The 13,436-nt window shown below is 46.8% G+C and overlaps 1 protein-coding gene across 1 annotated transcript in view; it reads left to right on the top strand.

Moving 5' to 3' along the window:
• Window positions 1-2,161: 2,161 nt before the first annotated feature.
• SVIL (supervillin) overlaps window positions 2,162-13,436 on the top strand; it is a 165,081-nt gene continuing 153,806 nt past the window's right edge. Inside the window, exon 1 of the mRNA XM_048510552.1 lies at window positions 2,162-2,479. The gene's annotated coding sequence lies outside the window, so the exon portion shown is untranslated. The remainder of the gene's footprint in view (window positions 2,480-13,436) is intronic.

Below are 13,436 nucleotides of genomic sequence, written 5' to 3' on the forward strand. Positions count from 1 at the left end.
GTGTTGGAGCGCACAAGCTAATCTAGTTCACCAGATAAGCCTCCACAGCTCAAGCGGCAGAGCGGGGAATCAAACCTGGTTCTTTAGATTAGAGTGCACCTGCTCTTAACCACTATACCATGCTGGCTCATAAGGCAGCTTCATGGGTTCAAAGTTACCCCTGGACATGTTTATAATTTTGTCTGGGGAAGGGCTGGGACAGGCAGAAAGTCCTAGGTTACACAACAACTTTGTGAGGTTGCAGTCCATTACATTTCCCGTTGAAAGGATCAGGTTGCAGATGATGTGAAGGACCTCTCTGCCAGTCAGAGTACATCTTACTCACCTTGACAGAGCAATGGCTGAGCTCAGTAGTCATTAGTTATTACAATGAATGTGCGTGCATCTAGCATAGATGTCTGCTTGTAAGAAAGAGCCAACATTTTAACCATGAAATGAGGTACCAGCATCTGGATAAATGTGGGATTTGAATTGAAAGTTCATCTGTACAAATATTGAGTGTAACACAGACATTATGTTTGAGAGCCAGTGTGCTATAATGGTTAAGAGAGCAAGGTTTGAAGCCTGACTTGTGCCCTGGAAGTTTGCTGGGTGACCCCTGTCTCAATCTACCTCATAGGGTTGTTGTGAGGATAAAATGGAGGCGAGGGGGATGATGTAAGCCATTTAGAGTCCCTGTTGGGGGAAACAAGGCTTAATATGTGCAAATGAATTAAATAAATATATAATTCAACATGATTTCAAAGATGTGCACATTATATATAGAGGTTTTTTTCGAATGTTCAGTTCTGGTGTTAAGTTGCACATAACTGGAGCATGTTCTACTTGATCCTCCTGATACATGCAGCTGTCATTGTGTGTGCCTGGGGCAGCATGTGTATTTTCCATGTGTGCAGTGACAGGACTGCATTTCTTCCCTGGGGTTTCATTTGTTTGTGCCAAAGTTGTTCATGCACGGAAAATACACATGTTGCCCCAAGTCTCACAAACTGTTGACTGCCCGTGTAGCATGTTTGCAAACAAAGAGCTATGTACACAACCCATACACACACACACACACACACACACACACACACACACACACACACACACACACACACACACACACACACACACACACACACACACACACACACACACACACGATGCATTCTGGCTCCGCCTCTCACCTATACCAGTTTATGAGCATGGTGTGTATATGCAGAAGTGCCCTGGAAATTGATAGAGTGCTGCTTTTCTAATGCTTATGACCATAGAGAGGGAGCGTATGAACCTCTTCTGTGTACAAATGTCATGATCGTGCGCAGGCAGGGGCTGGACCCAGGTCCTTCCTGACCACCCCCCCCCCCCAGCTGCTGCATTTACTCGAGGGTCAACCATAGAGGATTCACAGCGCACACTTATACAAACATGTTCCTGGGGATAAGCCCTGATTCCGATCAGGCCTGTTTAGGATTGCTCTCTGAATTGCCTGCGATGTCATTGGCACAGGCTTCACTTGAAGCTGTAGGTGTCCAGCGGGGTGCCTCATCGGCTTGCCTGCCTGAACGATCTGAGGAGGCTGATTCTGTTGTGATTCTCAGAAGCCCTAAGCTGCCTGAAGAGCCTGCTGGATCAGACCAGTGGTCCATCTAGTCCAGCGCCCCATCTCACGCAGTGGCCAACCAGTCCTCTAGAAGTCCAACAGCAGATTGACTAAGGATCCAGGAGGGGTCCCCCCCCCCTTCTCTGGGCAGGTACAGAGCAGAGGTCACTGGAGGAATGGCGGGGGCGGGGAGGTACTTGTGAATTCCCTGGCTTGTCCAGGGGTGGGGGAGGTTTGGATCAGGTGACCCCGCAGGTCCTTTCCAGCTCTGTGTTTCTAACAGGGCCCGGGCCGCTCCGGCTGAGTTGGGCGCTGGCAGTCTGAGGATGACTGCCTCTGGTCGTGGAGGTTCCCTTGAGTCACCAGGGCATTTGACAGGCAGGCAGGCAGGCAGGCAGCTTCCGGGTATCCTCCGCCTCCTTTTCCTAGGGTCCGATAAAAAGAGAGTGAAGGGTTTAGTGTTTGGCTGCAACCCGCTCCTCCGCCTGCCCGGAGGGAGGCAGCCCTTCCAAGCCTCGGCTTCCCTCCCCAGCCCGGTGTCCCCAGCGGGGGAAGGGGGAGGCGGCCAAGTCCTCCCCTTCCGTCCCAGCCAGGAGTCACTCCGGATTGCTCCTTCCCGGGCAGGCTCAGTCACTCCGGCGAGCGTCGGCGCTGCCGGCGGAGCGTCTCTCCCCCCCTGCGGGCCCAACCCAGCTCAGCCGGCAGCCGCGGCTCTGCTTTCTCATTGGGCGCCCGGCGGCCGCCGCCGCCGCCGCCTCCTCCCCCGGCAGCTGCTGGCTCGACCCGCCGCTCAGCAGCCGCGCAACTTTCGCCTTTGTTGGGAAGTTCTGCGCTCGCCTCGGCCGCTGCGGGGGACGGACGGAGGGCTGCAGGCGGGCAGGTGGCCTCGCCAAGGTAAGCGACCCCCACCCACCTACCTACCTACACCAACAACAGCAGAGGGGAGGGGACTGGTAGCTAACTGAGCTTAATACCAACCCCACCATCGTAAGCTGCTCATGGAAAGGCATGCCCGGGGCTGCAGAAAAAGCAAAGCAGGTTGTGTGAAACGGAGCCCTGGGGTGCAATTGGGGGGAAAGGGGCTAAAAAGTCAAGGCGTTTCTTTCTTTCTTTCTTTCTTTCTTTCTTTCTTTCTTTCTTTCTTTCTTTCTTTCTTTCTTTCTTTCTTTCTTTCTTTCTTTCTTTCTTTCTTTCTTTCTTTCTTCTCCGCTCCTTTTGTGTTGCTTTCATCGCCCAGAGACGTTTTGCAAAAGAGGACAGGAAACCCGCTCACGCCCGGGGAGGAAGCGGCGAGGGGGGCCTTCCCCAGCCGTCCCCGGCTGCCCTCGGAAGCAGCACCCCGGCGGAGACCCCGACCTGCAAGCTGAGAGCCGCTTCTTTGCAAAGCAGCTGGTCGGAAGAGAGCTGCTCAGCTTCCTGGGGGGGAGGCGGAGAGGAGGCTCCTGCAAAGTTCTGCCGGCGACCTCTAGCTACTCGAGAGTAGGAGTGTTTTTGGCAGCCCGAGGCTCTTCGCTGAAATGTCATTTTTTTCAGCAGGCTCTTTTATTTTGCTAGCAAAACACCCCCTTCAGGGGCCCCCCCCCCCCCCCCCCGGTCATTTCCAGTTTTTTGGTTGTTCCAGGTAATGCTTCTTTGTGGGCAAACTTTCTCATCTGTTGCTGGTCCTTGACATTATGGGCCCTGGGAGTTCATTCTTTTGCAGCCTGATGATGCTCTTGGCTTTGGGAAGGCTCTTAAAAGCAAATGTTCAGCAATGTTTCCATTCCGAGCTTTGCGAGGTTTCAGCAAAAGCCTTCCTTCCGTCCACAGCTGTCTCAGCCATTCTGCGAGGCTAGTTAGCGAAAGGACCGGATCAATAAGCACATTGTGCTTGACTCCTCTGGAAAGGAAATAAGTTAGTGTCTGTTTTTATTTTTGTATTGTCCTTAAAAGTCTCTTATCCCAGTAATAGTACATGGTGCTAACATGATTCTGTACGTTCTCTTTCCATATCCTGTAGCAGCTACAAAATAGATTGTGGCAGTTTTTGACACTGAAAATGGGAGGGTTCTAGATCCAGAATAGTTTCTCTCTGGCTTGAACGTTTGTTGAGTAACTACTTACACATTTACAATATGAGCTCATAAGCCCAGTTTGGTGTTTTCCAGTGTTTAATCCCACTGAGACTTTTTTTTTTCACTTTTGTGCAATGAATAGAGCTGCAGAGAGGGGAAATAAATTTTGGCAAGACAGCTTTGAACTTCAAGACCTGGGGCTATTTCGACAACCCTTTGTGAGTTGACGTAGTTTAACTTTGGTTCTCCGCCACTGCTTAGGATCTTAAGTTGATGTTAAGATTTGTCTTACTTCAAACCAGGGATGCTAAGAGCTACCAAGGTCCCTCGGGCAAAGAGAAAGGACCTCTTTTTTTGCCAATTCTGCTCTCCCCCACTGCTTATCCCACTTTGACCTCCCTGGGACTGTTTCTGGGGGGGCTCGTGACCCCCCAACCTGGGCACAGTTTTAAGATGCACAACAGCAGATAGGATGGTAGAAAGCTCCCTCTGCTCCCTTTTGCTCATACTAAATAAGGTCCAAGCAAGGATTCGCATCACTCACTCCTCTCCTCATCCATGGGCATCCCTGTGGTTTAGCAGGGGAATATCTGCTTTGCATGAAGAAAGTTCAACTTCTAGCAGCTCCATTGTTGAACAAGGAGACATCCACCTGAGGCTTTGGAGCAGAGGTGGGATCCAACAGGTTCTCACAGGTTCCCGAGAGTAGGCTACTAATTATTTGTGTGTGCCGAGAGGGGGTTACGAATTGGTGATTTTGCCTCTGATTTTTGCCTTAGTTATGCCCCTCCTCTCAGCAGTAGCACGCAGAACTTGAAGCAGTCTAGCAGGAGGTGCACCAGCGTGCGTGGCAGCCTGCGCCTGCGTGCATTTGTTTCCCGCCCAAGGACTGGCGCAGTGGCCGCGCCCTTGCCACAGCCCCGCCCAGGAATGCCCCACCCCTGTCGTGCCCCGCCCAGCCCCATTGGCGCTACTCCACAGTTTGAATCCCACCACCATGGGAACCTGTTACTAAAATTTTTGGATCCCACCACTGCTTTGGAGAGCTGTTCCCAGTCTGAGTAGACAGTACTGACTTTGATAGACCAGTGGTTTGCCTCCTTATAAAGCTGGTGTAGTGGTTAAGAGCGGTGGACTCTAATCTGGTGAGCTGGGTTTGGTTCCCCACTCCTCCACATGAACAGCATGTCTGGGCACTGTCTGATCAGTTGCCTCATGACACAGCCTCATTCTGGGATTAATTGGAAGAGGACTGTGATTGGTTAGTAAACTGTATATAAGGCAGCACTGTGCTTAGCATTGTGAGACACTTGTCTTCGCACCGTCTGGCGGAGCCCTTTGTCTGTGAGAGCAACATTCTGTGAACTGACTAAAGTAGGACCACTTCTGTGAAGCTGAATTGCTGTGGGCGTCTACGTTCCGACTGTGTTCCAGTGTGTGTTGCGCAACTCTGCTATCCGGGGATTGAACCCCCACTTCATACCATACCCCTCATCACACAGACCCTAATCTGGTGAACCAGGTTTAATTCCCCTCTCCTACAGGTAAAGCTCCTGGGTGACCCTGGGCTAGTCACAGTTCTCTCCTGGACGGCGAACCTTAGCATGCTTCTAGGAGTCAACAGTGCCACCGGAAGCAGTGAACTTTCCGTTGTTACGCTTCTGGGTTATTGAGCAACGTAACACCCTTCTAAGCCTGTTGATATCAGTGGATTTAGAAGAGTGCAACTCTATTTAGGATTGTACATCTGGCCTTAGTGGAAATTACTTCTGAGTAAATGTGTTTGATTTCAGTCTTATTTCAAGCCAACTTTCAGTACTTTTGGAATCATTTAGAGCACAATTAATAACACAGTAGACCTATTCAGGTCTGGTCTCCCAATATGTTTATACACAGGATTATGACCCAGATTAACTGAATAACTGTGTGTATGTGGGGGGCTGAAATCTCTTGCTTCCCCATCCCAGTACTTTATGCTTGTGTTGAGTTGAAAAAAGAGTGACTCTTAGATATTTTCCTTTCTTTTCTTCTGTTCTGTTTGCATAGCACTCTGGTAATAGCAGTTGGCCTTTCTTACTACATTAGCTTAAACAAAAGAGGCTTGAGTCTGCAAAAGCTCATGCGGCAGTAAATGTGTTAGTGTTTTAGGTGCCAAGGGATTCTTGGTTTTGTTGCCGCAAACTAACATGGCTACCTCACTGGCACACATTAATTTAGATCTCAGTTGTTTTATATTCAGCTTAATCAAATGGCGATGTTTAAAAGAATTGTTTGGACCAGAATGTGCGTGACACTTTACAGAGCGCCAGAAGGCAGGTCCCTGCCCCAAGGAGCTTACAGTCAAAATGGAAGATGATGAATAAAGTGGTAGAAGTAGGGCTGAGCTTGGGGATAGGGCGGCCAACTCCCATTGGGAAATACCTGGAGGTTTTGGTGGTGAAGCCTGAGGAGGGCAAGTTTTGGGGAGGGACTTCAGAGGGGTATAAGATCACAAAGTCCAGCATACAAAGTGGCCATTTTCTCCAGGTGAACTGATTACTCCAGCCACCATTTGTGTGTCCCTTTTAATGACCAGTACATAGATTTCAGTTTCTGGAAGGGAAGAGAGCTAATAGGTTGTTTTAAAGTTTTCAGACTTTTTTCCTGGGCTGTGCCTCTTCAAGAAAACATGCGCACTCACACGATGACATTTTGCATCTCATCTGGAAGAAGAGGAGACAGACACAACTCTGCACCTTCATCAAGGCATTCCTGAGCTTTGGGGCAACTGTAGTAAAGGCCTTGCTGATGTTCTTACCTCTTAAAGTAGGGTCTGATTTGCTGACCACAGCTGCACAGTAATGTTTAAACTGCGAACCCCCGTGTTTTACTTCCCAGCAGATTTGGTCTGCAGTTTGAGGTTAGAGGAGCAGCCACGAACCTCTTCTTGGGACTGGCACCTTGACGAGGTTTGCCATGCTATAGTCACATATAGGATCAATTTCTGTTGTTACGCTTCTGGCTTATCAAGCAATTTTATTCTGTGTTTCAGAGCTAAACGTCTAGAACTGCTGTTAGCATCAATATGGTATAGTGAACGATGTACTATGACCAGGGGAGTGGTTCCAACTTTACATGTTCCTTGGACCACTCACTCACTTGGCTTAATCTACCTGATGGGTGTGTTAGGATAAAATACACAGATGTATCCTACCCTAACCTCCTTGGAGGAAGATCTGTGTCTTCGTGAGCAAGAAGGCACTCGCTGGATGATGATGAACCAATCACACACTGCCAGCTTACCTCTCAGGGTAGTTGTGGGGATAAAATGGAAGAGAGGAACATAAGAACTACCCTGCTGGATCAGACCAGAGTCCATCTAGTCCAGCATTCTGCCACTCACAGTGGCCCACCAGGTGCCTTTGGGAGCTCACATGCAGGAGGTGAAAGCAATGGCCTTCTTCTTCTGCGGCTCCTGAGAACCTGGTCTGCTAAGGCATTTGCAATCGAGAATGATGTCAGCTGCCTCCCCCTCCCTGGAGAAAAAGGCGAGGTATAAATAAGTAAGTAAACAGACACCTATAGCCTACTGTCCTCTCCACCTGAGCTTTGGGACAGAGAAGCAGTGCAGTGAGAGGAAGGAGCCCCTCCTCCCCTGCACCATGGTCCCAATCCCAATTAGTCACTTCTGAATTGAGTTTCCATGGGGACCTCACAGTTGGTGTTCTTCTGCAAATTCCCATGATGATCACATGGTGGGTGTAACATGTAGTTGGTCCAGAGTGCGGAACTGTTTACAGAAGAGGTTTGGGCTTTGACCTACACTGTTATGAAACTCTGTTCCCCTCTGAATATATCTGTATCTTAGACTGCCTTCTTCACCCTAAAAATGATCTGTAAAATTACTCTCTTGATCTCAGGGATTTCCAACTCTCTTTTGTGGAACTTCTGGTGACATCTGACATGGGGTACCCTTTCATGTTCGTTGGCAAAGTTAGAAGCCCACAGTTTACGGGGGAGGGATCCACCTCATGGTTCTCTCTTGTGCCAATGTTGTCCCTCCTGGAGACTGCAAGGCGCTTGCTCAGGAGAAGGCAGCTGGTGTGGGAAGGAGTCTGGCGTTTAAACCAGTGGTGTCCAATTCTGGCCCTTCAGATGTTCATGGATGATGATTCCCATCAGCCCCTGCCAGCGTGGCCAGAGTTGGAAACCCCCGATTTAAACTGTGTGTCCTAAGTGTCTTCTGTGCTTCAGAATCTTCTCAAGCTGTCATGTAACTGACACCTTGATAGAAGATGATTATATACTTGTTGCTTTCAGAATAGTAATCAGTTGCCTGAAAACAGGAAGGCGGAAAATGAAATTCACCAGAAGGGAGTCTGTGGTGCTCTTACTACCTATAAAGGAAATTTACATCTTGTGGCATTTTGTTTCTTTCATATTTCATCTCTGGAGGCTGTGTAGACACTTCCTGATTACTTCATATGTTAGCTCTCAAATTTAGCTGTGGATGGAACTGCGCTGGGCATCCAGTTGTGTTCCTCTCCCATGGTAGCATCCTGTTTGAGTTTAATGCAATAGGAAGTATGAACTTCAACAATTGCTCTAGTGTCCAGTGAAGATTGGATTGTTTAAATTCACTTTCTGAATGGGGCTTTTGCAATAAGCTGATAGATGCTTTCCCACAGCAAAATACTCAGATTACTTTTACAGGGTTCCCCCTTCCCCTTTTCTTATAGTTTTCCAGTACTGGCCTAATTAAAGAAATGTAACTTCTGTCTACAACAGGAGGTTTAAATCTGGCTCATGCTGAAGATTTGCCAGTCTGCCTTGGTGGTATCTGCAGAAATGCAATTTTAATTACACTGATTTAGATGTAGGCCCATTATGCATGGAACTCTTACCTCAGGACTTTTCTCTGCACAGTGGGCTTGCAGAGGGCTCTCCTCACATTTCTCTGTTTACATACAAGGAGGCACTCCTTCCTTTCCCTGGATTTTTTCTGCAGAGAGCTCTCCAGGTCTGGTTCTCTTAAGTCTGCCCATCTTGTGATTCTTAAAGGCACAGATTTCATTACACCTGGTAGTCAAGACTGCTGGCTTAGCTCTTTAAACTGCACTTATATTGATATTTCTGTTCCAAAAGTAACCCTTCCCTGCCCCCTCCCCAATGAAAGAGGTAAAGCAATTCTTTGGACCATAGGCTGCTAAAGAAGGGGACCATCCTAGATCAGACATTCTCTTCCTCTCTCCTCCCCTCCACACAGCACTTCTGTTGCTGGTTCTGCTGCCGCTGGAGGACAGAGACTTGTTATTTCCAAGCTTTCTTTTTATTGATATCTTGAAATATCAAAAGAATCAGATGTTGGGGTTGTGTGAATGAGCTTCTTTTCTGTTACTTGAAGCAGCCAGAAACATGGAAGGGGTGTGTGTGACGGTAAGGGAGAGGGAGGGCTGGCCATGGGCGGAGGGAAGATCTTCGAGGCAAGGCTGTGCTCACTGGCAAATTTCCCCACTCTGGTGGTGAAGCCAATTAAAAGTCATGTTAAAAGCGGTCTCGCTTGCTGCAGAGAGAATGGAAAGTGAAAGTGGGGCTTGAGGAAACAGGTCTGTACAAGAAATCTTGCTACGACAGAAATTTACCCCCGTCACACAGCAAGCACATTGTGCGTAATTGGCTGTAGACCATCAATTTTGCTTCTAAGGCTTGAAAATAGGATTTAATATGGGTCTGAGCTGTAAGGGTGGTGGTTTTTTTTTTTTTTTTGCAGCACTGAGCTCCATGTTCAGAAGCAGAATATCATTTTTCTGTTGAATTCTAGGGAAAAGGAGGGAGTTGCAGTTGCTGTTGTGCCCTGTGGCTTTGCTTTCTGGGACCCGTGGAAGGCAGCTTTTGTAAACAGAATGTCGGATTAGGCAAGGGGCTTTAACCTGATTCCAGCAAATCAGTTCTCCCAAGGTGCAGAGATGAACATTTGAATTGCCAAATCTATTTCAAGATGCCCCGATTTGGTTTTAGTGTGTTTAAATAGGCTTTTTAGTCTTTACCACAATTTTATATCCAGCTCTGGGTTTTTGAAACACTGGGATTTTTGCATGATTGTTCTAGTCATACATTTGGCACTGCAAATCCCAAAGCTGCTGAACCATTGCAGTCATTTTCCTAATGTAATTTCATTAGAGGACAGTGCTGTCTCTTCTATTGTGCTCTCCTATACTCCCTAGAATAACCATGTGAGGGATAAAGAAAACAGCAAACAAGGTCTTGCTTTGAATTCTCCTATCCGGGAGGGGACTTTGCTCCAGATGGGCTGCAATGCAGATTGGACACGTTTTCTAAACGTATAAGTGGCCTTTAGCTCTAATCTCCCTGGATGGTTCTGTTCTCTCTTATCACAGTTATTGTGCAACAGATGTTCTGCTGTGAGCTGTTTTGTAAACATTCCAGATCTTAATAAGAAAATGTAACCGCTTCAATATGGTGTGTATTTGGGGAGTGGGCTGGCGGGCTGTTCCCCTTTCTTGCTTGGATTTCATTTAAAAGACAACGTTCTAGCCAAAGATGTTTAGTGAGCACTCTGGGTTTTAACATTATATATATATATATGAACGAGATGACAGATATTTCGTCCCACCCAAGCCTTCAAGGCTCCAAAACAATATTTCCTGGATGTATGTGTGTTAGGGGGATTAGATGCATTCTTGGGTGTTGTTGAGTGTTGGAGAATCCTGGATCAGCTCTTGCGCCTGTGGCTGCAATTAAGCCGAGATGTATTATATTAACACAGTGGAAACAGATTTGCCTGAAGTTCTGAGCAACAAAACATCCCGGATAATAGTATGAATTTGAATGGAAGTTGAAGGATAGTTCTGGGTTGGGAGAGAGAATGGGAAGTGTTAGATCAGTGGTTCTCAACCTTCCAAATTCCGTGACCCTTTAATACAGTTCCTCATGTTGTGGTGACCCCAACTCTAACATTTATCCATTTTACAGATGGAGAACACTGATGCAGAGAGTCTTAGGCGACCACTGTGAAAGGGTCGTTCGACCCCCAAAGGGGTCGTGAACCACAGGTTGAAAACCGCTGTGTTAGATGCTGTACAATTAATGTCGTCAGAGTTGTGGTGTGGGTGCTGTTTGTATGTGTGTTGAAATGGCCCTGGAGAGGTTAAACATACAGGTAGATAAAGAGATTAGAACCTGGGTCTCTCTTCTCAAGTCGAACACGTTGTATCACTCTGACTATCTGTGTGAAGTTCGAGATTTTTATTGTTGCTACTAGGAGCCTGCACATGTTAAAACTTGCTAGGTGACCATGGGCCAGTCAGCATCTCCCTCTCCCTCTCAGCCTAGCCTACTTTACCAGGTTGTTGTGCAGATAATACAATAAAGATGTAAATGATGCATTATTACAGGGACCCTGTGAGCAGAATATAAATAATTTCTCTCACTCCCTCTCTCTGAGCTGTTCCTTCTGTTCTGTACTGGGGTCCAGTTATCCCAGGAGTAACTGATTAAGGCCAGTGAATCCATAAGGTGTGAGTGTCTCTGTTGAGCACCTGAACTGTTTTTAAATGCGTTAGATGGAGGCTGGTGGTTTTGCACAATCCCTCTATCTGTTTCTGCTTGGCCTGGAAGAAGGAGCAGCTGCTTTGCATGCACTAGGCCTGTGTTTGGCTGCGCCAGCTTTATGGCTTGTGTGTGTGTGTCAGTAAATGTAGAGTATTATTTTGGATTACACTGCAGCCTGCTCCAAAGTGCCTTGCATTTCACAGCTGTTTCACGGTTTTTCTCAGCCCATCCCTGTCAGCTGCAGCTATATTTCTGTTGTTCTCTCTGACCAGGACTTCTAGATAACTGGATCACTCAGTTGAGACCATGACCCTATCATACAAAGACGACGCAGGCATTTAATAAGTCAGCTCCTGTTACTCAGTTGAATGACCTGATATTGTCAAATGGTGTCTAATATTTAATAACATTCAATTTGTTACAATAGAGCAAGTGACTCTTTGCTATTTCATTCCCCCCCACCCCCCTGAGTTTTGTTGAGAGGAAAATATTGTGCCAAGGTTTGTATTAAATATACAGAACTATATGCATACAGGCTTGTAACTGGTCTTCAGTTCAGCCAAGCTATTAAGTGTGGTAGCAGCTGACCCAGTAGATCTTCGTGTGGTTAAGTGATGGGGGATGAACAGGGAGTTTCCAGAAAGAAGGAAGGAGAAATGGAGCAGAACGACTTTTCCACAAGATCAAAGTTAGCCTGTTGAAGAAACTATGCATTTATGCAGTAGCTTAGACTTTCTACTGATTTAATGTATGCAAAGTATTTTGCAAAGTGCTTTCATTAGTGTCGATAGCACCGTGATAACATCCAACAACAAAGTTGCCTCTACTTAGTGTTATTTTATTAATCACATTGGTGTTCTGCCATTAAGCAACTTGAGGAGGTCTCTGATCTGTGTAGCACCACACCTAGACCAGTTTAGCTTCAGCAAGGATTTATTACGTGCCTTCCAAACATGCTCTGGGATTTAGCCTGCTGTTGGTTTGTGGCAATTCTATGGTGTGTGTTTAATTACTTAAAAATAGTTCTATATGGCTTTTGTTGTACATTCAAAGCAGTCCACTTGACCTGCTGAATTATGATCCTGAGTCCAGAATTGATCCACCTGCACTCTGGAAACTTCATCCATTCCATATGCCAGTATGCTGTGAAAATGAGCTGCAGCACCAGGTTGCAAGACCTCTCTTGAAGAAGAGTTCTGTGGGCTTCAAAAACTTGCTACTCCAACCAGAGCAAGAGAGCCAGCAGAAGGATTTTGGCTCTGCAGATCAAAGAAACCATGACTTTGTCAACTGTCCTGAACCACTTCCTTCTTTTCTTTTTAAACTTCCCCTATGTTTTGTTTCTGTCTTAAATATTTTGTCACAAATGTAATCTATTGGCATAATTGCAATTTATATTATAGCAGCCAAAATAAAACAGAAGAGAGCTCCACTGATGCATTTTCTTCCAGATATGCTGATTTACTGCTTCATTTAGCATCTTGGGAGGGGAAATATATATGGCAATGTTAGCAAGGTTTGAGAATATCAGAAAACTAACTTGTTTTGTAGGAGGGCTCTTGTTGCTTTATCAGGGCCAAGGTTAATTGCATTACCAGCTAGGCTAATTATTTTGCTTGAGGCTGAGCTTCTTTGTCAGAAACAGCCTCCATCTTTGTACAATAGAATAGTGCTAGTGTATCACTACACCAGTGTGGTATAGTGATAAAGAGTGGTAGACTGTAATCTGGTGAACCAGGCTTGTTTTTTCTCTTCATGTGGAGGAGAGTGCTGGGTGACCTTGGGTCAGTCAGAGTTCTCTCAGAACTCTCTCAGCCCCACCTACCTCACAAGATGTCTGTTGTGGTAGGGGAAGGGAAAGCAATTGTAAGCTGGTGGTGTAGGAGGTTAAGCAGCAGTGGCGTAGGAGGTTAAGAGCTCGTGTATCTAATCTGGAGGAACCGGGTTTGATTCCCAGCTCTGCCGCCTGTGGAGGCTTATCTGGGGGAATTCAGATTAGCCTGTACACTTCCACACACGCCAGCTGGGTGACCTTGGGCTAGTCACAGCTTCTCGGAGCTCTCTCAGCCCCACCTACCTCACAGGGTGTTTGTTGTGAGGGGGGAAGGGCAAGGAGATTGTAAGCCCCTTTGACTCTCCTGCAGGAGAGAAAGGGGGATATAAATCCAAAACTCTTCTTCTTCTTTAAGGGAGAGAAAAGCAGAGTATAAAACTCTTCTTTTTGTTTAGTGCTGAGAATCTGCCTT

The sequence above is a fragment of the Sphaerodactylus townsendi genome, linkage group LG11 (genome assembly GCF_021028975.2).
Source record: "Sphaerodactylus townsendi isolate TG3544 linkage group LG11, MPM_Stown_v2.3, whole genome shotgun sequence".
Lineage (NCBI taxonomy): Eukaryota > Metazoa > Chordata > Lepidosauria > Squamata > Sphaerodactylidae > Sphaerodactylus > Sphaerodactylus townsendi.